Below are 27,439 nucleotides of genomic sequence, written 5' to 3' on the forward strand. Positions count from 1 at the left end.
CTTTGCTGTTTTCCTTCCTGGCAGCAGTCATGTTCCTTAATACTTCAGTCAGGTGTGGATCCATGCACATCAACAGGTATGGGTGCCAATCAACAGGTAAGGGTGCGTTTTTGTGTGTGTCAAACAAAGGTGTCAGTTTATGGAAAGATTTGTTTGAGGAAAAAATGGCGCTTCTGTGCAAAATGGAATACTGTCCAGCGTCTATTAGCAGGCCCAGAACACAAAAGCCTTCTTATCTGTTTCTGACGGTATGGCCATATAAACTCCAAGAGTACACCTCTTTACCCGCTGTCGCAACTTGGGGGACGGAAGCGGCCTCTGACGGAGCTATGTCTTTTCTGGTATTTTCTTTTTGGCCACTGCAATGCAGATTCAGATCAGTTTATCGTCTGCAACTCACCACCTATCATGAGATACCATACCTTTTATGGATTTTTGTAGCTCGCAGAATGAGAATGCGCATGTTGTCCAATCATAGTTGTGTGCGATTATTAAATGTACTTACCACCTATGCAATTGCTCTACCTGCTCCAGGTATCCAAAAGCAGGTTCTAACCCAGAATTTCATTGTAGCTATAAACAATAGTGCTCATTGCCTATAATAGATCAATGCTGACTTCTGTGGCTGCAATCCTAAACCTTCCCAGCATTTCTTATCCATTGAAATGACAGCTCTGTTTAACTGCAAAACAAAATGGCTGTCCCCAGAAAATCAATATGGCAGCCACCATGAAAATTTCAATAGATGGAACATTGAGCGTTTCACAATGGAACCCTTCAGCATCCATGGATGATGACATCACAATGGACCCTTGCTGTTTTCCTTCCTGGCAGTAGCCATGATACTTCATTCTTCAGTCAGGTGTGGATCCATGCACATCAACAGGTATGGGTGCCAATCAACAGGTAAGGGTGCATTTTTGTGTGTGTCAAACAAAGGTTTCAGTTTATGGAAAGATTTGTTTGAGGAAAAAATTGTCGCTTCTGTGCAAAATGGAATACTGTCCAGCGTCTATTAGCAGGCCCAGAACACAAAAGCCTTCTTATCTGTTTCTGACGATATGGCCATATAAACTCCAAGAGTACACCTCTTTACCCGCTGTCGCAACTTGGAGGAAGGAAGCGGCCTCCGACGGAGCTATGTCTTTTCTGGTTTTTGCTTTTTAGCCACTGCAATGCAAATGCAGATCAGTTTATCGTCTACAACTCACCACCTATCATGAGATACCATACCTTTTATGGATTTTTGTAGCTGGCAGAATGAGAATGCGCCTGTTGACCTTTCAAAGTTGTGTGCTATTATTAAATGTACTTAGCACTTCTGCAATTGCTCTACCTGCTCCAGGAATCCAAAAGCAGGTTCTAACCCAGAATTTCATTGTAGCTATAAACAATAGTGCTCAGAGACTAGAATACATCCATAATGACTTATGTGGCTGCAATCCAAACACTTCCCAGCATTTCTTATCCATTGAAATGACAGCTCTGTTTAACTGCAAAACAAAATGGCTGCCTCCAGAAAATCAATATGGCAGCCTCCATGAAAATTTCAGTACATGGAACACTGAGCGTGTTACAATGGAACCCTTCAGCATCCATGGATGATAACATCACAATGGACCTTTGCTGTTTTCCTTCCTGGCAGCAGTCATGTTCCTTAATACTTCAGTCAGGTGTGGATCCATGCACATCAACAGGTATGGGTGCCAATCAACAGGTAAGGGTGCGTTTTTGTGTGTGTCAAACAAAGGTGTCAGTTTATGGAAAGATTTGTTTGAGGAAAAAATGGCGCTTCTGTGCAAAATGGAATACTGTCCAGCGTCTATTAGCAGGCCCAGAACACAAAAGCCTTCTTATCTGTTTCTGACGGTATGGCCATATAAACTCCAAGAGTACACCTCTTTACCCGCTGTCGCAACTTGGAGGAAGGAAGCGGCCTCTGACGGAGCTATGTCTTTTCTGGTATTTTCTTTTTGGCCACTGCAATGCAGATTCAGATCAGTTTATCGTCTACAACTCACCACCTATCATGAGATACCATACCTTTTATGGATTTTTGTAGCTCGCAGAATGAGAATGCGCATGTTGTCCAATCATAGTTGTGTGCGATTATTAAATGTAATTACCACCTATGCAATTGCTCTACCTGCTCCAGGTATCCAAAAGCAGGTTCTAACCCAGAATTTCATTGTAGCTATAAACAATAGTGCTCATTGCCTATAATAGATCAATGCTGACTTCTGTGGCTGCAATCCTAAACCTTCCCAGCATTTCTTATCCATTGAAATGACAGCTCTGTTTAACTGCAAAACAAAATGGCTGTCCCCAGAAAATCAATATGGCAGCCACCATGAAAATTTCAATAGATGGAACATTGAGCGTTTCACAATGGAACCCTTCAGCATCCATGGATGATGACATCACAATGGACCCTTGCTGTTTTCCTTCCTGGCAGCAGCCATGATACTTCATTCTTCAGTCAGGTGTGGATCCATGCACATCAACAGGTATGGGTGCCAATCAACAGGTAAGGGTGCATTTTTGTGTGTGTCAAACAAAGGTTTCAGTTTATGGAAAGATTTGTTTGAGGAAAAATTGTCGCTTCTGTGCAAAATGGAATACTGTCCAGCGTCTATTAGCAGGCCCAGAACACAAAAGCCTTCTTATCTGTTTCTGACGATATGGCCATATAAACTCCAAGAGTACACCTCTTTACCCGCTGTCGCAACTTGGAGGAAGGAAGCGGCCTCCGACGGAGCTATGTCTTTTCTGGTTTTTGCTTTTTGCCCACTGCAATGCAGATGCAGATCAGTTTATCGTCTACAACTCACCACCTATCATGAGATACCATACCTTTTATGGATTTTTGTAGCTGGCAGAATGAGAATGCGCCTGTTGACCTTTCAAAGTTGTGTGCTATTATTAAATGTACTTAGCACTTCTGCAATTGCTCTACCTGCTCCAGGAATCCAAAAGCAGGTTCTAACCCAGAATTTCATTGAAGCTATAAACAATAGTGCTCAGAGACTAGAATACATCCATAATGACTTATGTGGCTGCAATCCAAACACTTCCCAGCATTTCTTATCCATTGAAATGACAGCTCTGTTTAACTGCAAAACAAAATGGCTGCCTCCAGAAAATCAATATGGCAGCCTCCATGAAAATTTCAGTACATGGAACACTGAGCGTGTTACAATGGAACCCTTCAGCATCCATGGATGATAACATCACAATGGACCCTTGCTGTTTTCCTTCCTGGCAGCAGTCATGTTCCTTAATACTTCAGTCAGGTGTGGATCCATGCACATCAACAGGTATGGGTGCCAATCAACAGGTAAGGGTGCGTTTTTGTGTGTGTCAAACAAAGGTGTCAGTTTATGGAAAGATTTGTTTGAGGAAAAAATGGCGCTTCTGTGCAAAATGGAATACTGTCCAGCGTCTATTAGCAGGCCCAGAACACAAAAGCCTTCTTATCTGTTTCTGACGGTATGGCCATATAAACTCCAAGAGTACACCTCTTTCCTCGCTGTCGCAACTTGGAAGAAGGAAGCGGCCTCCGACGGAGCTATGCCTTTTCTGGTATTTTCTTTTTGGCCACTGCAATGCAGATTCAGATCAGTTTATCGTCTGCAACTCACCACCTATCATGAGATACCATACCTCTTATGGATTTTTGTAGCTCGCAGAATGAGAATGCGCCTGTTGTCCAATCATAGTTGTGTGCGATTATTAAATGTACTTACCACCTATGCAATTGCTCTACCTGCTCCAGGTATCCAAAAGCAGGTTCTAACCCAGAATTTCATTGTAGCTATAAACAATAGTGCTCATTGCCTATAATAGATCAATGCTGACTTCTGTGGCTGCAATCCTAAACCTTCCCAGCATTTCTTATCCATTGAAATGACAGCTCTGTTTAACTGCAAAACAAAATGGCTGTCCCCAGAAAATCAATATGGCAGCCACCATGAAAATTTCAATAGATGGAACATTGAGCGTTTCACAATGGAACCCTTCAGCATCCATGGATGATAACATCACAATGGACCCTTGCTGTTTTCCTTCCTGGCAGCAGTCATGATCCTTCATTCTTCAGTCAGGTGTGGATCCATGCACATCAACAGGTATGGGTGCCAATCAACAGGTAAGGGTGCATTTTTGTGTGTGTCAAACAAAGGTTTCAGTTTATGGAAAGATTTGTTTGAGGAAAAATTGTCGCTTCTGTGCAAAATGGAATACTGTCCAGCGTCTATTAGCAGGCCCAGAACACAAAAGCCTTCTTATCTGTTTCTGACGATATGGCCATATAAACTCCAAGAGTACACCTCTTTACCCGCTGTCGCAACTTGGAGGAAGGAAGCGGCCTCCGACGGAGCTATGTCTTTTCTGGTTTTTGCTTTTTGCCCACTGCAATGCAGATGCAGATCAGTTTATCGTCTACAACTCACCACCTATCATGAGATACCATACCTTTTATGGATTTTTGTAGCTGGCAGAATGAGAATGCGCCTGTTGACCTTTCAAAGTTGTGTGCTATTATTAAATGTACTTAGCACTTCTGCAATTGCTCTACCTGCTCCAGGAATCCAAAAGCAGGTTCTAACCCAGAATTTCATTGTAGCTATAAACAATAGTGCTCAGAGACTAGAATACATCCATAATGACTTATGTGGCTGCAATCCAAACACTTCCCAGCATTTCTTATCCATTGAAATGACAGCTCTGTTTAACTGCAAAACAAAATGGCTGCCTCCAGAAAATCAATATGGCAGCCCCCATGAAAATTTCAGTACATGGAACACTGAGCGTGTTACAATGGAACCCTTCAGCATCCATGGATGATAACATCACAATGGACCTTTGCTGTTTTCCTTCCTGGCAGCAGTCATGTTCCTTAATACTTCAGTCAGGTGTGGATCCATGCACATCAACAGGTATGGGTGCCAATCAACAGGTAAGGGTGCGTTTTTGTGTGTGTCAAACAAAGGTGTCAGTTTATGGAAAGATTTGTTTGAGGAAAAAATGGCGCTTCTGTGCAAAATGGAATACTGTCCAGCGTCTATTAGCAGGCCCAGAACACAAAAGCCTTCTTATCTGTTTCTGACGGTATGGCCATATAAACTCCAAGAGTACACCTCTTTACCCGCTGTCGCAACTTGGAGGAAGGAAGCGGCCTCCGACGGAGCTATGTCTTTTCTGGTATTTTCTTTTTGGCCACTGCAATGCAGATTCAGATCAGTTTATCGTCTGCAACTCACCACCTATCATGAGATACCATACCTTTTATGGATTTTTGTAGCTCGCAGAATGAGAATGCGCATGTTGTCCAATCATAGTTGTGTGCGATTATTAAATGTACTTACCACCTATGCAATTGCTCTACCTGCTCCAGGTATCCAAAAGCAGGTTCTAACCCAGAATTTCATTGTAGCTATAAACAATAGTGCTCATTGCCTATAATAGATCAATGCTGACTTCTGTGGCTGCAATCCTAAACCTTCCCAGCATTTCTTATCCATTGAAATGACAGCTCTGTTTAACTGCAAAACAAAATGGCTGTCCCCAGAAAATCAATATGGCAGCCACCATGAAAATTTCAATAGATGGAACATTGAGCGTTTCACAATGGAACCCTTCAGCATCCATGGATGATGACATCACAATGGACCATTGCTGTTTTCCTTCCTGGCAGCAGCCATGATACTTCATTCTTCAGTCAGGTGTGGATCCATGCACATCAACAGGTATGGGTGCCAATCAACAGGTAAGGGTGCATTTTTGTGTGTGTCAAACAAAGGTTTCAGTTTATGGAAAGATTTGTTTGAGGAAAAATTGTCGCTTCTGTGCAAAATGGAATACTGTCCAGCGTCTATTAGCAGGCCCAGAACACAAAAGCCTTCTTATCTGTTTCTGACGATATGGCCATATAAACTCCAAGAGTACACCTCTTTACCCGCTGTCGCAACTTGGAGGAAGGAAGCGGCCTCCGACGGAGCTATGTCTTTTCTGGTTTTTGCTTTTTGGCCACTGCAATGCAGATGCAGTTTATCGTCTATAACTCACCACCTATCATGAGATACCATACCTTTTATGGATTTTTGTAACTGGCAAAATGAGAATGCGCCTGTTGTACAATCAAAGTTGCGTGCTATTATTAAATGTACTTAGCACTTCGGCAATTGCTCTACCTGCTCCAGGAATCTAAAAGCAGTTTCTAACCCAGAATTTCATTGTAGCTATAAACAATAGTGCTCAGAGACTAGAATACCTCCTTGATGACTTCTGTGGCTGCAATCCAAACCCTTCCCAGCATTTCTTATCCATTGAAATGACAGCTCTGTTTAACTGCAAAACAAAATGGCTGCCTCCAGAAAATCAATATGGTAGCTTTCATGAAAATTTCAGTACATGGAACACTAAGCGTGTTACAATGGAACCCTTCAGCATCCATGGATGATAACATCACAATGGACCTTTGCTGTTTTCCTTCCTGGCAGCAGTCATGTTCCTTAATACTTCAGTCAGGTGTAGATCCATGCACATCAACAGGTATGGGTGCCAATCAACAGGTAAGGGTGCGTTTTTGTGTGTGTCAAACAAAGGTGTCAGTTTATGGAAAGATTTGTTTGAGGAAAAAATGGCGCTTCTGTGCAAAATGGAATACTGTCCAGCGTCTATTAGCAGGCCCAGAACACAAAAGCCTTCTTATCTGTTTCTGACGGTATGGCCATATAAACTCCAAGAGTACACCTCTTTCCTCGCTGTCGCAACTTGGAAGAAGGAAGCGGCCTCCGACGGAGCTATGCCTTTTCTGGTATTTTCTTTTTGGCCACTGCAATGCAGATTCAGATCAGTTTATCGTCTGCAACTCACCACCTATCATGAGATACCATACCTTTTATGGATTTTTGTAGCTCGCAGAATGAGAATGCGCATGTTGTCCAATCATAGTTGTGTGCGATTATTAAATGTACTTACCACCTATGCAATTGCTCTACCTGCTCCAGGTATCCAAAAGCAGGTTCTAACCCAGAATTTCATTGTAGCTATAAACAATAGTGCTCATTGCCTATAATAGATCAATGCTGACTTCTGTGGCTGCAATCCTAAACCTTCCCAGCATTTCTTATCCATTGAAATGACAGCTCTGTTTAACTGCAAAACAAAATGGCTGCCCCCATAAAATCAATATGGCAGCCTCCATGAAAATTTCAATAGATGGAACATTGAGCGTTTCACAATGGAACCCTTCAGCATCCATGGATGATGACATCACAATGGACCCTTGCTGTTTTCCTTCCTGGCAGCAGCCATGATACTTCATTCTTCAGTCAGGTGTGGATCCATGCACATCAACAGGTATGGGTGCCAATCAACAGGTAAGGGTGCATTTTTGTGTGTGTCAAACAAAGGTGTCAGTTTATGGAAAGATTTGTTTGAGGAAAAATTGGCGCTTCTGTGCAAAATGGAATACTGTCCAGCGTCTATTAGCAGGCCCAGAACACAAAAGCCTTCTTATCTGTTTCTGACGATATGGCCATATAAACTCCAAGAGTACACCTTTTTACCCGCTGTCGCAACTTGGAGGAGGGAGGCGGCCTCCGACGGAGCTATGTCTTTTCTGATTTTTGCTTTTTGCCCACTGCAATGCAGATGCAGATCAGTTTATCGTCTACAACTCACCACCTATCATGAGATACCATACCTTTTATGGATTTTTGTAGCTGGCAGAATGAGAATGCGCCTGTTGACCTTTCAAAGTTGTGTGCTATTATTAAATGTACTTAGCACTTCTGCAATTGCTCTACCTGCTCCAGGAATCCAAAAGCAGGTTCTAACCCAGAATTTCATTGTAGCTATAAACAATAGTGCTCAGAGACTAGAATACATCCATAATGACTTATGTGACTGCAATCCAAACACTTCCTAGCATTTCTTATCCATTCAAATGACAGCTCTGTTTATCTGCAAAACAAAATGGCTGCCTCCAGAAAATCAATATGGCAGCCCCCATGAACATTTCAGTACATGTAACACTGAGCGTGTTACAATGGAACCCTTCAGCATCCATGGATGATAACATCACAATGGACCTTTGCTGTTTTCCTTCCTGGCAGCAGTCATGTTCCTTAATACTTCACTCAGGTGTGGATCCATGCACATCAACAGTTATGGGTGCCAATCAACAGGTAAGGGTGCGTTTTTGTGTGTGTCAAACAAAGGTGTCAGTTTATGGAAAGATTTGTTTGAGGAAAAAATGGCGCTTCTGTGCAAAATTGAATACTGTCCAGCGTCTATTAGCAGGCCCAGAACACAAAAGCCTTCTTATCTGTTTCTGACGGTATGGCCAAATAAACTCCAATAATACGCCTCTTTTCTCGCTGTCGCAACTTGGAAGAAGGAAGCGGCCTCCAATGGAGCTATGCCTTTTCTGGTATTTTCTTTTTGGCCACTGCAATGCAGATTCAGATCAGTTTATCGTCTGCAAATCACCACCTATCATGAGATACCATACCTTTCATGGATTTTTGTAGCTGGCAGAATGAGAATGCGCATGTTGTCCAATCATAGTTTGAGTGCGATTATTAAATGTACTTACCACCTATGCAATTGCTCTACCTGCTCCAGGTATCCAAAAGCAGGTTCTAACCCAGAATTTCATTGTAGCTATAAACAATAGTGCTCATTGCCTATAATACATCCATGCTGACTTCTGTGGCTGCAATCCTAAACCTTCCCAGCATTTCTTATCCATTGAAATGACAGCTCTGTTTAACTGCAAAACAAAATGGCTGTCCCCAGAAAATCAATATGGCAGCCACCATGAAAATTTCAATAGATGGAACATTGAGCGTTTCACAATGGATCCCTTCAGCATCCATGGATGATGACATCACAATGGACCCTTGCTGTTTTCCTTCCTGGCAGCAGCCATGATACTTCATTCTTCAGTCAGGTGTGGATCCATGCACATCAACAGGTATGGGTGCCAATCAACAGGTAAGGGTGCGTTTTTGTGTGTGTCAAACAAAGGTGTCAGTTTATGGAAAGATTTGTTTGAGGAAAAATTGGCGCTTCTGTGCAAAATGGAATACTGTCCAGCGTCTATTAGCAGGCCCAGAACACAAAAGCCTTCTTATCTGTTTCTGATGGTATGGCCATATAAACTCCAAGAGTACACCTCTTTACCCGCTGTCGCAACTTGGAGGAAGGAAGCGGCCTCCGACGGAGCTATGTCTTTTCTGGTTTTTGCTTTTTGGCCACTGCAATGCAAATGCAGATCAGTTTATCGTCTACAACTCACCACCTATCATGAGATACCATACCTTTTATGGATTTTTGTAGCTGGCAGAATGAGAATGCGCCTGTTGTCCAATCAAAGTTGTGTGCTATTATTAAATGTACTTAGCACTTCTGCAATTGCTCTACCTGCTCCAGGAATCCAAAAGCAGTTTCTAACCCAGAATTTCATTGTAGCTATAAACAATAGTGCTCAGAGACTAGAATACATCCATGATGACTTCTGTGGCTGCAATCCAAACCCTTCCCAGCTTTTCTTATCCATTGAAATGACAGCTCTGTTTAACTGCAAAACAAAATGGCTGCCCCCAGAAAATCAATATGGCAGCCTCCATGAAAATTTCAGTAGATGGAACACTGAGCGTGTCACAATGGAACCCTTCAGCATCCATGGATGATGACATCACAATGGACGCTTGCTGTTTTCCTTCCTGGCAGCAGTCATGATCCTTCATTCTTCAGTCAGGTGTGGATCCATGCACATCAACAGGTATGGGTGCCAATTAACAGGTAAGGGTGCGTTTTTGTGTGTGTCAAACAATGGTGTCAGTTTATGGAAAGATTTGTTTGAGGAAAAAATGGTGCTTCTGTGCAAAATGGAATACTGTCCAGTGTCTATTAGCAGGCCCAGAACACAAAAGCCTTCTTATCTGTTTCTGACGGTATGGCCATATAAACTCCAAGAGTACACCTCTTTACCCGCTGTCGCAACTTGGAGGAAGGAAGTGGCCTCCGACGGAGCTATGCCTTTTCTGTTTTTTGCCACTGCAATGCAGATGCAGATCAGTTTATCGTCTGCAACTCACCACCTATCATGAGATACCATACCTTTTATGGATTTTTGTAGCTGGCAGAATAAGAATGCGCCTGTTGACCAATTAAAGTTGTGTGCTATTATTAAATGTACTTAGAACTTCTGCAATTGCTCTACCTACTCCAGGAATCCAAAAGCAGTTTCTAACCCAGAATTTCATTGTAGCTATAAACAAAAGTGCTCAGAGACTAGAATACATCCATGATGACTTCTGTGGCTGCAATCCAAACCCTTCCCAGCATTTCTTATCCATTGAAATGACAGCTCTGTTTAACTGCAAAACAAAATGGCTGCCCCCAGAAAATCAATATGGCAGCCTCCATGAAAATTTGAATAGATGGAACATTGAGCGTGTCACAATGGAACCCTTCAGCATCCATGGATGATAACATCACAATGGACCCTTGCTGTTTTCCTTCCTGGCAGCAGCCATGATCCTTCATTCTTTTTTTTTTTAATCAAATCTTTATTTTTTAAAAAATTTTCATGCAATTTTACAAGTACATGTGAAAATAAAATATTAAATAAGAATAACTGCTCCATAATAAAAAACATATCTGGTTACATGTGTTGAGAAACTTGAGGTACATGTAGGGGTTCAATTTAACAGACTGAATGTAGCATATATCATTTAGTCACAAAGCTTAGATAGCAAAACTATGAATCGCCACTTAACCATAAGCCTAAGTACAATGTACATTAAAAAATATAAATCCAATGTAAAAATCCTAATCCACCCAATTGTCTAGCAACATAAAGCTTTCTCCGACCATCTTATGTAGAATGACTGTAAAGATTGGTTATCCTGCCTGCACCCCTAGATAATCTAAAGGACGAGTATGGAATTCTCTTTACACAGCATCTGAGACAGAAGTGTACCAATCTTTCCATTTACTCCAGGACATTAAGAACTTGTCATGGGATAGGGTTTCCCAGCTTGTTAACTCTTCTAATTGGCTTATCTCCTGCACCTTGCTCATCCATTCACGCGAACTCGGTACATCTCTAGATAGCCAATATTTTGGTATCAGCAGTTTTGCGGCTGCTATCATTTGTGCTAGTAAAGAATGTGCAGTTTACTTATAATTACAATCTGGCAAATTTAGAATAGCTACTTGTGGTGTGATAGGAGATCCAATCTTGCATATTTTCTGCACTTTCTCCGACACCATGTCCCAGAATCTTTTGATTAATGGACAGGCCCACCAGATGTGAAACATGGTTCCTCTGGCCCCCCCACATCTCCAGCAAACTTCTGAATTAGAAGGTGAGATGATATGTAATTTGTCAGGGGTCTTATACCATCTTGTGATTATTTTAAAAGAATTCTCTTGTATTTTTATTCAACGAGAATATTCATGTGAGTGGGCAAGTATTCTCTCTGAGGTGTCATTGCTAATTTTAAAGTCCATTTCAGAAGCCTATTGTTCAATGAACTTTGGTCTGGTATCAGAACCTATCTCCAGAACCTTATTATAAATCCTGGAAATAGCCCCTTTCCTGTTAATTGACTGGTTCCATATCCCATCGTACCAAGTAGGGGCATAACTACTAGAGGTAGTATTTAAATATTGCTGGCAGATTTTTTTTGAATTGCGAGTGATGCGTCCATATCCAGGGTAACCTCTGAAAAGTGTCCCTCAAAGATGATAAATCTGGTATCTTACGATTTAATAACACATCCCCTACTGCTATGTCACCCAGCGCAGCCCATAGTCCCATGTCGTCTCTAAACTCCGTTCCCAACAAATAGGGTAAAAATCTAATGGGTGTTAGGGGTGAGATACAACTAATAGGGTGTAAAAATTCAGATAATTTGTACCAGGAGTCAACTACCCCTTTAAGTGAATTTGGAATATCAACTCCACTAATGGGTCTGTGATCAACTCCCCATAACAAGGATAGCCCTCTGGGTCCTAACAGTTTCCTCGCTATCTGACATCCTAATTTATCAACCTTTGGATTTATTATCTCAGAGTGAAGCCTTATCTGTATTGCTCTGTAATAACTATTCCCATCTGGCAGTCCGAATCCGCCCTTATGTTTGGGTAATGTTAGCCTCTTGTAGGCGATCCTGGGTTTTGCCTGATTCCACACAAATGAGGAAAAAATCTTTCTTGCTTGTCCTAAGAACTGGCGGGGCAATGCTACTGGCAAAGTCTGCATCAAATACAGCAGTTTGGGTAAGATATAAGTTTTAATTACATTTTTTCTCCCTAGCCATGTCAAGAATGGTATTTTAAGATCTTTAAGCTGCAGTCTAATGTCTTCTAATAGTTTTGGGTAATTCTGGGAAAACAATTGGTCAGGGTGTTTTGTTATTTGCACTCCAAGGTAATCAATGCTGTCCGTTTTCCATTTAAAGGGGTAATTTGCTTTTAGATGTACTATGGTCGACTGTGGAGTATTGACCCCTAGAGCGACACATTTGGCTAAATTTATTTTAAAATTATCTAATAGTCTTAGCAGCGCTGGGAAAGCTACTCTAGGATTTGACGGCATCAAGAGCATGTCATCAGCAAACGCTGCAACGGTATGTGTGAGGGTACCAATCTTAATTCCCTGCATTTCATTGTCCTGCCTGATTGCCTGGAGAAAAGTTTCTAAGCAGAGGATGAATAGTGTTGGAGACAAAGGGCAGCCCTGCCTAGTCCCATTTTTGATATCAAAGTGGGCAGAGAGGTTGCCATTTATGCGAATTTTTGCTGTGGGGGAGGAGTACAGGGATAGCACCGCGGAAACAAATTGAGGGGGAAAGCCGAATTTGCGAAGAGTGGCTGCCATAAATTGCCAGTCCACTCTATCAAACGCTTTTTCAGCGTCAGTGCTTAACAAAGTAATGCTGTGACCATGTGACAAAGCATATTGTTGCGCCATTATAACTCGGAAAGTGCTATCCCTGCACTCCCTACCACCCACAAAACCCGCCTGCTTAGGGGAGATTAGGCCTTTAAGTAAGGGGGATATTCTATAAGCCAGGATCTTCGCCCATAACTTAACATCTGCGTTAAGCAATGAGATTGGCCTATAGCTAGATGGCAGGTTCGGGTCTTTCCCAGGTTTCGGCAGTATTGTAATGTGAGCTTCCAATGATTGCTTAGGCAGTGAGGTTCCATTCATCAGTGAGTTAAAGAGAGAGACAATATGAGGGCCTAGTACTGGAAAAAACTTTTTATAGTAGGCTACAGTCAGCCCGTCAGGACCAGGGCTTTTCCCTTTAGGCGTTGATTTTAGGACCTTCTCAACCTCCCCAAGCGTTACTGGGGCTATTAAAGACTCTCCGTCCTCTACTGATACAGATGGCAACCCTAGTTTCTGCAAGAAGGACACCGTCTTTTCCTGTCTAATTTGCTGCTCCTCGTTAGTCTCACTATTGCGTAAATTATATAAATCATAATAATATGTAGTAAATACGTCAGAAATCTCCAAGTCATCTACTGTAACTTTCCCCTCCTGAGTTGTCATTTGCTTAATGAAAGTTTGCTCTGTTCGTTTCTTAATCATGGCGGACAGGACCTTACTGCCTCTGTTCCCATGTATGTAGTGTTTGTGCTTTATTCTTAAGTATGCTTTAGCAGCTTTAACATTAAGCAATGACTTAAGATCCTGTCTAAGCCTCACAAGAATCTCAAAATCCTTCTCTGCTAAAGATCTTTTATGTGCTCTTTCTACTTGGGAAATACGGGCCAATAACTCTGTCAATTGTTTTGTCCTTTCTCTTTTAATATGTGAACCTAAGGCAATGAATTCTCCCCTTATGACCGCCTTATGGGCTTCCCACAAAATGGCGGATGAAGAGGCGGTATTTGCATTAAGATCGAAATATTCCTTCAATTTCTTGGTGATAGCTTCTACCTCTGACTTGGTATCTAATAAAGTATGATTTAATCTCCATGACCACTCCTTCCCTCTCATGCTAGGTATCTGCAAAGCACAATACACCATAGCATGATCGGAAATCGTGATACTATCTATAGTAGCTGACTGAACTGAGGTCAAGCAATTTTCCTGGACCATTAACCACCTCAGCCCCCAGTGCTTAAACACCCTGAAAGACCAGGCCACTTTTTACACTTCTGACCTACACTACTTTCACCGTTTATTGCTCGGTCATGCAACTTACCACCCAAATGAATTTTACCTCCTTTTCTTCTCACTAATAGAGCTTTCATTTGGTGGTATTTCATTGCTGCTGACATTTTTACTTTTTTTGTTATTAATCGAAATTTAACGATTTTTTTGCAAAAAAATGACATTTTTCACTTTCAGTAGTAAAATTTTGCAAAAAAAACGACATCCATATAGAAATTTTGCTCTAAATTTATAGTTCTACATGTCTTTGATAAAAAAAAATGTTTGGGTAAAAAAAAAATGGTTTGGGTAAAAGTTATAGCGTTTACAAACTATGGTACAAAAATGTGAATTTCCGCTTTTTGAAGCAGCTCTGACTTTCTGAGCACCTGTCATGTTTCCTGAGGTTCTACAATGCCCAGACAGTACAAACACCCCACAAATGACCCCATTTCTGAAAGTACACACCCTAAGGTATTCGCTGATGGGCATAGTGAGTTCATAGAACTTTTTATTTTTTGTCACAAGTTAGCGGAAAATTATGATTTTTTTTTTTTTTTTTTTTTTCTTACAAAGTCTCATATTCCACTAACTTGTGACAAAAAATAAAAAGTTCTATGAACTCACTATGCCCATCAGCGAATACCTTGGGGTCTCTTCTTTCCAAAATGGGGTCACTTGTGGGGTAGTTATACTGCCCTGGCATTCTAGGGGCCCAAATGTGTGGTAAGGAGTTTGAAATCAAATTCTGTAAAAAATGACCTGTGAAATCCGAAAGGTGCTCTTTGGAATATGGGCCCCTTTGCCCACCTAGGCTGCAAAAAAGTGTCACACATCTGGTATCTCCGTACTCAGGAGAAGGTGGGGAATGTGTTTTGGGGTGTCATTTTATATATACCCATGCTGGGTGAGAGAAATATCTTGGCAAAAGACAACTTTTCCCATTTTTTTATACAAAGTTGTCATTTGACCAAGATATTTATCTCACCCAGCATGGGTATATGTAAAAAGACACCCCAAAACACATTCCTCAACTTCTCCTGAGTACGGGGATACCAGATGTGTGACACTTTTTTGCAGCCTAGGTGGGCAAAGGGGCCCATATTCCAAAGAGCACCTTTCGGATTTCACTCCTCATTTTTTCCTGAATTTGATTTCAAACTCCTTACCACACATTTGGGCCCCTAGAATACCAGGGCAGTATAACTACCCCACAAGTGACCCCATTTTGGAAAGAAGACACCCCAAGGTATTCCGTGAGGGGCATGGCGAGTTCCTAGAATTTTTTATTTTTTGTCACAAGTTAGTGGAAAATGATGATTTTTTTTTTATTTTTTTTTTCATACAAAGTCTCATATTCCACAAACTTGTGACAAAAAATAAAAACTTCCATGAACTCACTATGCCCATCAGCGAATACCTTGGGGTCTCTTCTTTCCAAAATGGGGTCACTTGTGGGGTAGTTATACTGCCCTGGCATTCTAGGGGCCCAAATGTGTGGTAAGTAGGTAAATGACCTGTGAAATCCGAAAGGTGCTCTTTGGAATGTGGGCCCCTTTGCCCACCTAGGCTGCAAAAAAGTGTCACACATCTGGTATCTCTGTATTCAGGAGAAGTTGAGGAATGTGTTTTGGGGTGTCTTTTTACATATACCCATGCTGGGTGAGATAAATATCTTGGTCAAATGCCAACTTTGTATAAAAAAATGGGAAAAGTTGTCTTTTGCCAAGATATTTCTCTCACCCAGCATGGGTATATGTAAAATGACACCCCAAAACACATTCCCCAACTTCTCCCGATTACGGAGATACCAGATGTGTGACACTTTTTTGCAGCCTAGGTGGGCAAAGGGGCCCATATTCAAAAGAGCACCTTTCGGATTTCACAGGTCATTTTTTACAGAATTTGATTTCAAACTCCTTACCACACATTTGGGCCCCTAGAATGCCAGGGCAGTATAACTACCCCACAAGTGACCCCATTTTGGAAAGAAGAGACCCCAAGGTATTCGCTGATGGGCATAGTGAGTTCATGGAACTTTTTATTTTTTGTCACAAGTTAGTGGAATATGAGACTTTGTATGAAAAAAAATAAAAAAAAAAAATAAGCATTTTCCACTAACTTGTGACAAAAAATAAAAAATTCTAGGAACTCGCCATGCCCCTCACGGAATACCTTGGGGTGTCTTCTTTCCAAAATGGGGTCACTTGTGCGGTAGTTATACTGCCCTGGCATTTTCCAGGGGCCCTAATGTGTGGTAAGTAGGTAAATGACCTGTGAAATCCTAAAGGTGCTCTTTGGAATATGGGCCCCTTTGCCCACCTAGGCTGCAAAAAAGTGTCACACATGTGGTATCGCCGTATTCAGGAGAAGTTGGGGAATGTGTTTTGGGGTGTCATTTTACATATACCCATGCTGGGTGAGAGAAATATCTTGGCAAAAGACAACTTTTCCCATTTTTTTATACAAAGTTGGCATTTGACCAAGATATTTCTCTCACCCAGCATGGGTATATGTAAAATGACACCCCAAAACACATTCCCCAACTTCTCCTGAGTACGGCGATACCAGATGTGTGACACTTTTTTGCAGCCTAGATGCGCAAAGGTGCCCAAATTCCTTTTAGGAGGGCATTTTTAGACATTTGGATACCAGACTTCTTCTCACGCTTTGGGGCCCCTAGAATGCCAGAGCAGTATAAATACCCCACATGTGACCCCATTTTGGAAAGAAGACACCCCAAGGTATTCAATGAGGGGCATGGCGAGTTCATAGAAATTTTTTTTTTTTGGCACAAGTTAGCGGAAATTGATATTTTTAATTTTTTTCTCACAAAGTCTCCCGTTCCGCTAACTTGGGACAAAAAATTCAATCTTTCATGGACTCAATATGCCCCTCACGGAATACCTGGGGGTGTCTTCTTTCCGAAATGGGGTCACATGTGGGGTATTTATACTGCCCTGGCATTCTAGGGGCCCTAAAGCGTGAGAAGAAGTCTGGAATATAAATGTCTAAAAAATTTTACGCATTTGGATTCCGTGAGGGGTATGGTGAGTTCATGTGAGATTTTATTTTTTGACACAAGTTAGTGGAATATGAGACTTTGTAAGAAAAAAAAAAAAAAATTCTGCTAACTTGGGCCAAATAAATATCTGAATGGAGCCTTACAGAGGGGGGGGGGGGGATCAATGACAGGGGGGTGATCAATGACAGGGGGGGTGATCAATGACAGGGGGGTTGATCAATGACAGGGGGGTTGATCAATGACAGGGGGGTGATCAGGGAGTCTATATGGGGTGATCACCACAGTCATTGATCACGCCCCTGTAAGGCTTCATTCAGACGTCCGGATGCGTTTTGCGGATCCGATCCATCTATCAGTGCATCCGTAAAAATCATGCGGACATCTGAATGGAGCTTTACAGGGGGGTAATCAATGACAGGGGGGTGATCAGGGAGTCTATATGGGGTGATCACCACAGTCATTGATCATGCCCCTGTAAGGCTTCATTCAGACGTCCGGATGCGTTTTGCGGATCGGATCCATCTATCAGTGCATCCGTAAAAATCATGCGGACATCTGAATGGAGCTTTACAGGGGGGTAATCAATGACAGGGGGGTGATCCGGGAGTCTATATGGGGTGATCACCACAGTCATTGATCATGCCCCTGTAAGGCTTCATTCAGACGTCCGGATGCGTTTTGAGGATCGGATCCATCTATCAGTGCATCCGTAAAAATCATGCGGACATCTGAATGGAGCTTTACAGGGGGGTAATCAATGACAGGGGGGTGATCAATGACAGGGGGGTGATCAGGGAGTCTATATGGGGTGATCAGGGGTGATCAGGGGCTAATAAGGGGTTAATAAGTGACGGGGGGGGGGGGTGTAGTGTAGTGTAGTGGTGCTTGGTGGGACTTTACTGAGCTACCTGTGTCCTCTGGTGGTCGATCCAAACAAATGGGACCACCAGAGGACCAGGTAGCAGGTATATTAGACGCTGTTATCAAAACAGCGTCTAATATACCTGTTAGGGGTTAAAAAAAACACATCTCCAGCCTGCCAGCGAACGATCGCCGCTGGCAGGCTGGAGATCAACTCTCTTACCTTCCGTTCCTGTGAGCGCGCGCGCCTGTGTGCGCGCGTTCACAGGAAATCTCGCCCATCGCGAGATGACGCATATATGCGTGACTCTGCGCAGGGCTGCCACCTCCGGAACGCGATCCTACGTTAGGCGGTCCGGAGGTGGTTAAATAGTCCAGTCTCTGGTACGATTTGTGAGGATTCGAGTAAAAAGTGAAGTCCCTTCTATCTCCATGAATCGACCTCCATATATCTATTACCTGAATTTCCCTCAAGCGTGTCTGCAATGCCTTCAATGCCCTAAATGATATAGCCGACTTCTTGGATGAGGAGTCCAATAACGGATTTAGAGTCAGATTGAAATCTCCTCCAATAATCAGCCAACCAAAGGCAAATGCTGCTATCTTATCCAGAGTTTCTATAAGCCAGTGAACTGTTTTTATATTAGGTACATATAAGTTACATATTGTATATTTAATATGTCCTATCTCGCAGTTTAATAGGAGATATCTCCCTTCTGGGTCTGCTAATTTTAAATGTAGAATGAACGGAACATTCTTTTTAAAACCTATACTGACTCCCCTAGATGCAGCATTGTCAGAGCATGAGTGGTGCCAATAGTGGAAAGCAGAGTTACCCAAGTTGGGGATATGCTGAGTAGTGAAATGAGTTTCCTGTAGCATGATAATATCTATCGCCGCCTTTTTAATACTCCGGAAGACACGACTCCTTTTTACCGGACTATTGCAGCCATGTACATTGTAAGTGGCAATATTAAAAACTAAAGGTGCCATTCATATGCTATCAATGTGCAAGTGAATCCCTTGTAAATATAAGAGCAACCAGAAGGTGGAGCGCAAACATTAATAAAAAATGATAACCAACTGAACATGAATCCTTTATAAAGGAACCATAGCAGGTAACCCTTAAAGAGTTCCTGTTGAGGAAGGAGGGGTAGAGAACTAAATATCATCAGTATTCGCTGATCGGCCTAGATTCCCCTTACAACCTATTGTGCAGGTAATAAAGTTTGAATAACTACCCAACAGTAGTAATAGTGCCATAATGTCGACTTTCCTAATCTAAAGGAAACAGCATAGAGAAATTATGTAAACCATAGTTACATTTCCATATGCGCAACCAGCGTTATATGGAGAACTTAGGTGAGAAGAAAACAGAGGAGGGGGGGGAGAAGGAGCAAATTGCATTATTAATAACATTCTGATAGGCAATATCTCCTTATGCTTACAAGACCCTGAGCGTCCGCCCAACGGTCTAATTTCAAGCGTCCATATCTCTGCTTGCTGTCTTCTTGTTGCGACCAGTTCTCTGCTGCTTCGGCTTCTGCCAAGGTGAGATTTGAGGCAATGGTGGAAGTTCTTCCTCTGAAGGGACAGGGAGCCATGAAGGGACCTCCACAGGCGTCAGATCTAGCATTTCCCAGACTGGTATTAAGTCCGCAGGAGTTCTGACAGTGAACCTACGGTTCCCCGCTGTAATCAATATGCCAAATGGGAACAACCACCTATAAGGCAACTTGGAGGACCGGAGAATGTCCGTTAACGGTTTAAGCAATCTTCTTTTTTGGAGCGTCGATGCCGCCAAATCTTGGTAAATTTGAATGCTTCTCCCCTGTAGTTGTACATCTCCTTTAGCCCTTGCCTTTTGTAAAATTTCCTCCATGTCCCGATAGCTTAGCAAGCCACATATAACATCTCTAGGGTTTTCAGAGGACCCAGGTTTTGGCCTCAATGCCCTGTGCACACGCTCCACAATTACCTCTTTGGCCCTGTCCGGGCCTAGCAGTGAAGTGAAAAGCAGGCCCATGGCGTTTGTCAGATCCTCCTTCTCCTCTGCCTCTGGCAATCCTCTGATTCTAATATTACACCGACGACTCCTGTTCTCTTGATCCTCCATCTGGAGGAGCAGACTGTTCATGGCCCTAGTATGTGCCCCCAGCGAATCTTTAACTGCTGTATTGAAGGTCAGCATGGCGTCTTGCACCTGCTCCAGGGATTCAACCCTGTCCCCGATATGGCGTACATCCGCCTTGATGGTAGCAAGGTCTGCCGCGATCGGGGCCAGCGCTTTGTGGAGAGCTTCCTCCAGAAAATCGCGGGTGAGTACCGCTGAGTCGTCTGTGAGTTGCGGCCCACATACCTCTCCCATCTCTGTACGCTGTGTCTCATAGCCCGCATCGCCTGTGGTGCCTTCTTCCCCATGCCGCTTCTGCGCCATCTTGCTGGAGCGTGCTGGTGTCTGGGGGTTCGATTTCTGGAAGTATTTTTCCATGTCAGGGCGTTGAGGAGGGTCCCGTTTCTGGTCTGCAGGGACTCTAGGAGGGTCTTTTGGTTGGATCTTCATCCCAGCTTTCGGGTAGTGCTGATAAATAGGCTGTAGTGGAATCTAGTAGCGGGAGCTCCGCTCTCAAGCAGCCGCCATCAAGCTCGGTCAGGCCACGCCCCCCATGATCCTTCATTCTTCAGTCAGGTGTGGATTCATGCACATCAACCGGTATGGGTGCCAATCAACAGGTAATGGTGCGTTTTTGTGTGTGTCAAACAAAGGTGTCAGTTTATGGAAAGATTTGTTTGAGGAAAAATTGGCGCTTCTGTGCAAAATGGAATAATGTCCAGCGTCTATTAGCAGGCCCAGAACACAAAAGCCTCTACACCTCTTTACCCGCTGTCGCAACTTGGAGTAAGGAAGCGGCCTCCGACGGAGCTATGCTTTTCTGGTTTTTGCTTTTGGCCACTGCAATGCAGATTCAGATCAGTTTATCGTCTGCAACTTACCCCCTATCATGAGATACCATACCTTTTATGGATTTTTGTAGCTGGCAGAATGAGAATGCGCCTGTTGTCCAATCAAAGTTGTGTGCTATCATTAAATGTACTTAGAACTTCTGCAATTGCTCTACCTGCTCCAGGAATCCAAAAGCAGGTTCCAACCCAGAATTTCATTGTAGCTATAAACAATAGTGCTCAGAGACTAGAATACATCCATGATGACTTCTGTGTCTGCAATCCAAACCCTTCCCAGCATTTCTTATCCACTGAAATGACAGCTCTGTTTAACTGCAAAACAAAATGGCTGCCCCCAGAAAATCAATATGACAGCCTCCATGAAAATTTCAGTACATGGAACACTGAGCGTGTTACAATGGAACCCTTCAGCATCCATGAATGATAACATCACAATGGACCCTTGCTGTTTTCCTTCCTGGCAGCAGTCATGATCCTTCATTCTTCAGTCAGGTGTGGATCCATGCACATCAACAGGTATGGGTGCCAATCAACAGGTAAGGGTGCGTTTTTGTGTGTGTCAAGCAAAGGTGTCAGTTTATGGAAAGATTTCTTTGAAGAAAAAATGGCGCTTGTGTGCAAAATGGAATACTGTCCAGCATCTATTAGCAGGCCCAGAACACAAAAGCCTTCTTATCTGTTTCTGACGATATGGCCATATAAACTCCAACAGTACACCTCTTTACCCGCTGTCGCAACTTGGAGGAAGGAAGCGCCTCCGACGAAGCTATGCCTTTTCTGTTTTTTGCCTTTTTGCCACTGCAATGCAGATGCAGATCAGTTTATCGTCTGCATCTCACCACCTATCATGAGATACCATACCTTTTATGGATTTTTGTAGCTGGCAGAATGAGAATGTGCCTGTTGTCCAATCATAGTTCTGTGCTATTATTAAATGTACTTAGCACCTCTGCAATTGCTCTACCTGCTCCAGGAATCCAAAAGCAGTTTCTAACCCAGAATTTCATTGTAGCTTTCAACAATAGTGCTCAGAGACTAGAATACATCCATGATGACCTTTGTGGCTGCAATCCAAACCCTTCCCAGCATTTCTTATCCATTGAAATGACAGCTCTGTTTAACTGCAAAACAAAATGGCTGCCCCCAGAAAATAAATATGGCAGCCTCCATGAAAATTTCAATAGATGGAACATTGAGCATGTCACAATGGAACCCTTCAGCATCCATGGATGATGACATCATAATGGACCCTTGCTGTTTTCCTTCCTGGCAGCAGCCATGATCCTTCATTCTTCAGTCAGGTGTGGATCCATGCACATCAACAGGTATGGGTGCCAATCAACAGGTAAGGGTATGTTTTTGTGTATGTCAAAAAATTGTGTCAGTTTATGGAAAGATTTGTTTGAGGAAAGATTGGCGCTTCTATGCAAAATGGAGTACTGTCTAGCGTCTATTAGCAGGCCCAGAACACAAAAGCCTTCTTATCTGTTTCTGACGGTATGGCCATATAAACTCCAAGAGTAAACCTCTTTACCCGCTGTCGAAACTTGGAGGAAGGAAGCGGCCTCCGACGGAGCTATGCCTTTTCTGGTTTTTGCTTTTTGGCCACTGCAATGCAGATGCAGATCAGTTTATAGTCTGCAACTCACCACCTATCATGAGATACCATCCCTTTTATGGATTTTTATAGCTGGCAGAATGAGAATGCGTCTGCTGTCCAATCAAAGTTGTGTGCTATTATTAAATGTACTTAGAACTTCTGCAATTGCTCTACCTGCTCCAGGAATCCAAAAGCAGTTTTTAACCCAGAATTACATTGTAGCTATAAACAATAGTGCTCAGAGACTAGAATACACCTATGCTGACTTATGTGGCTGCAATCCAAACCCTTCCCAGCATTTCTTATCCATTGAAATGACAGCTCTGTTTAACTGCAAAACAAAATGGCTGCCTCCAGAAAATCAATAGTACATGGAACACTAAGCGTGTTACAATGGAACCCTTCAGCATCCATGGATGATAACATCACAATGAACCCTGGCTGTTTTCCTTTCTGGCAGCAGCCATGATCCTTAATTCTTCAGTCAGGTGTGGATCCATGCACATCAACAGCTATGGGTGCCAATCAACAGAAAAGGGTGCGTTTTTGGGTGTGTCAAACAAAGGTGTCAGTTTATGGAAAGATTTGTTTGAAGAAACAATGGCGCTTCTGTGCAAAATGGAATATAGTCCAGCGTCTATTAACAGGCCCAGAACACAAAAGCCTTCTTATGTGTTTCTGACAGTATGGCCATATAAACTCCAAGAGTACACCTCTTTACCCGCTGTCGCAACTTGAGGAAGGAAGCACCCTCCGACTGAGCTATGCTTTTTCTGTATTTTGCCTTTTTGCCAATGCAATGCAGATCAGTTTATCTTCTGCAACTCACCACCTATCATGAGATTCCATACCTTTTATGGATATTTGTAGCTGGCAGAATGAGAATGCGCCTGTTGTCCAATCATAGTTCTGCGCTATTATTGTTTTTGTTTTAAAATTGTTTTTATTGGTTTTACAGCATTAGGACGTACAATCTTTGTTTGCCTTCATAGGCACGATTACAAGAATGCATCTGAAGTAGTACAGTCGTATGAGAAAGTGCATATCACATAATAACAAATAAAATGGGGGAAGACAATAACGTAGGAAGGTCTGAGAGGGTGAAAGGGATGGTGGGGGGGGGGGGGGGATTGCGCTATTATTGAATGTACTTAGCACCTCTGCAATTGCTCTACCTGCTCCAGGAATCCAAAAGCAGGTTCTAACCCAGAATTTCATTGTAGCTATAAACAATAGTGCTCAATGCCTATAATTTGTCCATGTTGACTTCTGTGGCTACAATCCTATCCCTTCCCAGCATTTCTTATCCATTGAAATGACAGCTCTGTTTAACTGCAAAACAAAATGGCTGCCTCCAGAAAATCAATATGGCAGCCTCCCTGAAAATTTCAGAACATGGAACACTGAGCGTGACACAATGGAACCCTTTAGCATCCATGGATGATAACATCACAATGGACTCTTGGTGTTTTCCTTCCTGGCAGCAGCCATGATCCTTCATTTTTCAGTCAGGTGTGGATCCATGCACATCAACAGGTATGAGTGCCAATCAACAGGTAAGGGTGCGTTTTTGTGTGTGTCAAACAATGGTGTCAGTTTATGGAAAGATTTGTTTGAGGAAAAATTGGCGCTTCTGTGCAAAATGGAGTACTGTCCAGCGTCTATTAGCAGGCCCAGAACACAAAAGCCTTCTTATCTGTTTCTGACGGTATGGCCATATAAACTCCAAGAGTACACCTCTTTACTCGCTGTCTCAACTTGGAGGAAGGAAGCGGCCTCCGACGGAGCTATGCCTTTTCTGGTTTTTGCTTTTTTTGTAAACCATAGTTACATTTCCATATGCGCAACCAGCGTTATATGGAGAACTTAGGTGAGAAGAAAACAGAGGAGGGGGGGGAGAAGGAGCAAATTGCATTATTAATAACATTCTGATAGGCAATATCTCCTTATGCTTACAAGACCCTGAGCGTCCGCCCAACGGTCTAATTTCAAGCGTCCATATCTCTGCTTGCTGTCTTCTTGTTGCGACCAGTTCTCTGCTGCTTCGGCTTCTGCCAAGGTGAGATTTGAGGCAATGGTGGAAGTTCTTCCTCTGAAGGGACAGGGAGCCATGAAGGGACCTCCACAGGCGTCAGATCTAGCATTTCCCAGACTGGTATTAAGTCCGCAGGAGTTCTGACAGTGAACCTACGGTTCCCCGCTGTAATCAATATGCCAAATGGGAACAACCACCTATAAGGCAACTTGGAGGACCGGAGAATGTCCGTTAACGGTTTAAGCAATCTTCTTTTTTGGAGCGTCGATGCCGCCAAATCTTGGTAAATTTGAATGCTTCTCCCCTGTAGTTGTACATCTCCTTTAGCCCTTGCCTTTTGTAAAATTTCCTCCATGTCCCGATAGCTTAGCAAGCCACATATAACATCTCTAGGGTTTTCAGAGGACCCAGGTTTTGGCCTCAATGCCCTGTGCACACGCTCCACAATTACCTCTTTGGCCCTGTCCGGGCCTAGCAGTGAAGTGAAAAGCAGGCCCATGGCGTTTGTCAGATCCTCCTTCTCCTCTGCCTCTGGCAATCCTCTGATTCTAATATTACACCGACGACTCCTGTTCTCTTGATCCTCCATCTGGAGGAGCAGACTGTTCATGGCCCTAGTATGTGCCCCCAGCGAATCTTTAACTGCTGTATTGAAGGTCAGCATGGCGTCTTGCACCTGCTCCAGGGATTCAACCCTGTCCCCGATATGGCGTACATCCGCCTTGATGGTAGCAAGGTCTGCCGCGATCGGGGCCAGCGCTTTGTGGAGAGCTTCCTCCAGAAAATCGCGGGTGAGTACCGCTGAGTCGTCTGTGAGTTGCGGCCCACATACCTCTCCCATCTCTGTACGCTGTGTCTCATAGCCCGCATCGCCTGTGGTGCCTTCTTCCCCATGCCGCTTCTGCGCCATCTTGCTGGAGCGTGCTGGTGTCTGGGGGTTCGATTTCTGGAAGTATTTTTCCATGTCAGGGCGTTGAGGAGGGTCCCGTTTCTGGTCTGCAGGGACTCTAGGAGGGTCTTTTGGTTGGATCTTCATCCCAGCTTTCGGGTAGTGCTGATAAATAGGCTGTAGTGGAATCTAGTAGCGGGAGCTCCGCTCTCAAGCAGCCGCCATCAAGCTCGGTCAGGCCACGCCCCCCATGATCCTTCATTCTTCAGTCAGGTGTGGATTCATGCACATCAACCGGTATGGGTGCCAATCAACAGGTAATGGTGCGTTTTTGTGTGTGTCAAACAAAGGTGTCAGTTTATGGAAAGATTTGTTTGAGGAAAAATTGGCGCTTCTGTGCAAAATGGAATAATGTCCAGCGTCTATTAGCAGGCCCAGAACACAAAAGCCTCTACACCTCTTTACCCGCTGTCGCAACTTGGAGTAAGGAAGCGGCCTCCGACGGAGCTATGCTTTTCTGGTTTTTGCTTTTGGCCACTGCAATGCAGATTCAGATCAGTTTATCGTCTGCAACTTACCCCCTATCATGAGATACCATACCTTTTATGGATTTTTGTAGCTGGCAGAATGAGAATGCGCCTGTTGTCCAATCAAAGTTGTGTGCTATCATTAAATGTACTTAGAACTTCTGCAATTGATCTACCTGCTCCAGGAATCCAAAAGCAGTTTCTAACCAGGAATTTCATTGTAGCTATAAACAATAGTGCTCAGAGACTAGAATACATCCATGATGACTTCTGTGGCTACAATCCAAACCCTTCCCTGCATTTCTTATCCATTGAAATGACAGCTCTGTTTAACTGCAAAACAAAATGGCTGCCCCCAGAAAATCTATATGGCAGCCTCCATGAAAATTTCAGTACATGAAACACTGAGCGTGTTACAATGGAACCCTTCAGCATCCATGAATGATAACATCACAATGGACCCTTGCTGTTTTCCTTCCTGGCAGCAGTCATGATCCTTCATTCTTCAGTCAGGTGTGGATCCATGCACATCAACAGGTATGGGTGCCAATCAACAGGTAAGGGTGCGTTTTTGTGTGTGTCAAGCAAAGGTGTCAGTTTATGGAAAGATTTCTTTGAAGAAAAAATGGCGCTTGTGTGCAAAATGGAATACTGTCCAGCATCTATTAGCAGGCCCAGAACACAAAAGCCTTCTTATCTGTTTCTGACGATATGGCCATATAAACTCCAACAGTACACCTCTTTACCCGCTGTCGCAACTTGGAGGAAGGAAGCGCCTCCGACGAAGCTATGCCTTTTCTGTTTTTTGCCTTTTTGCCACTGCAATGCAGATGCAGATCAGTTTATCGTCTGCATCTCACCACCTATCATGAGATACCATACCTTTTATGGATTTTTGTAGCTGGCAGAATGAGAATGCGCCTGTTGTCCAATCATAGTTCTGTGCTATTATTAAATGTACTTAGCACCTCTGCAATTGCTCTACCTGCTCCAGGAATCCAAAAGCAGTTTCTAACCCAGAATTTCATTGTAGCTTTCAACAATAGTGCTCAGAGACTAGAATACATCCATGATGACCTTTGTGGCTGCAATCCAAACCCTTCCCAGCATTTCTTATCCATTGAAATGACAGCTCTGTTTAACTGCAAAACAAAATGGCTGCCCCCAGAAAATAAATATGGCAGCCTCCATGAAAATTTCAATAGATGGAACATTGAGCATGTCACAATGGAACCCTTCAGCATCCATGGATGATGACATCATAATGGACCCTTGCTGTTTTCCTTCCTGGCAGCAGCCATGATCCTTCATTCTTCAGTCAGGTGTGGATCCATGCACATCAACAGGTAT

Source organism: Bufo bufo, chromosome 6 (assembly GCF_905171765.1).
Source record: "Bufo bufo chromosome 6, aBufBuf1.1, whole genome shotgun sequence".
NCBI classification, from domain to species: domain Eukaryota; kingdom Metazoa; phylum Chordata; class Amphibia; order Anura; family Bufonidae; genus Bufo; species Bufo bufo.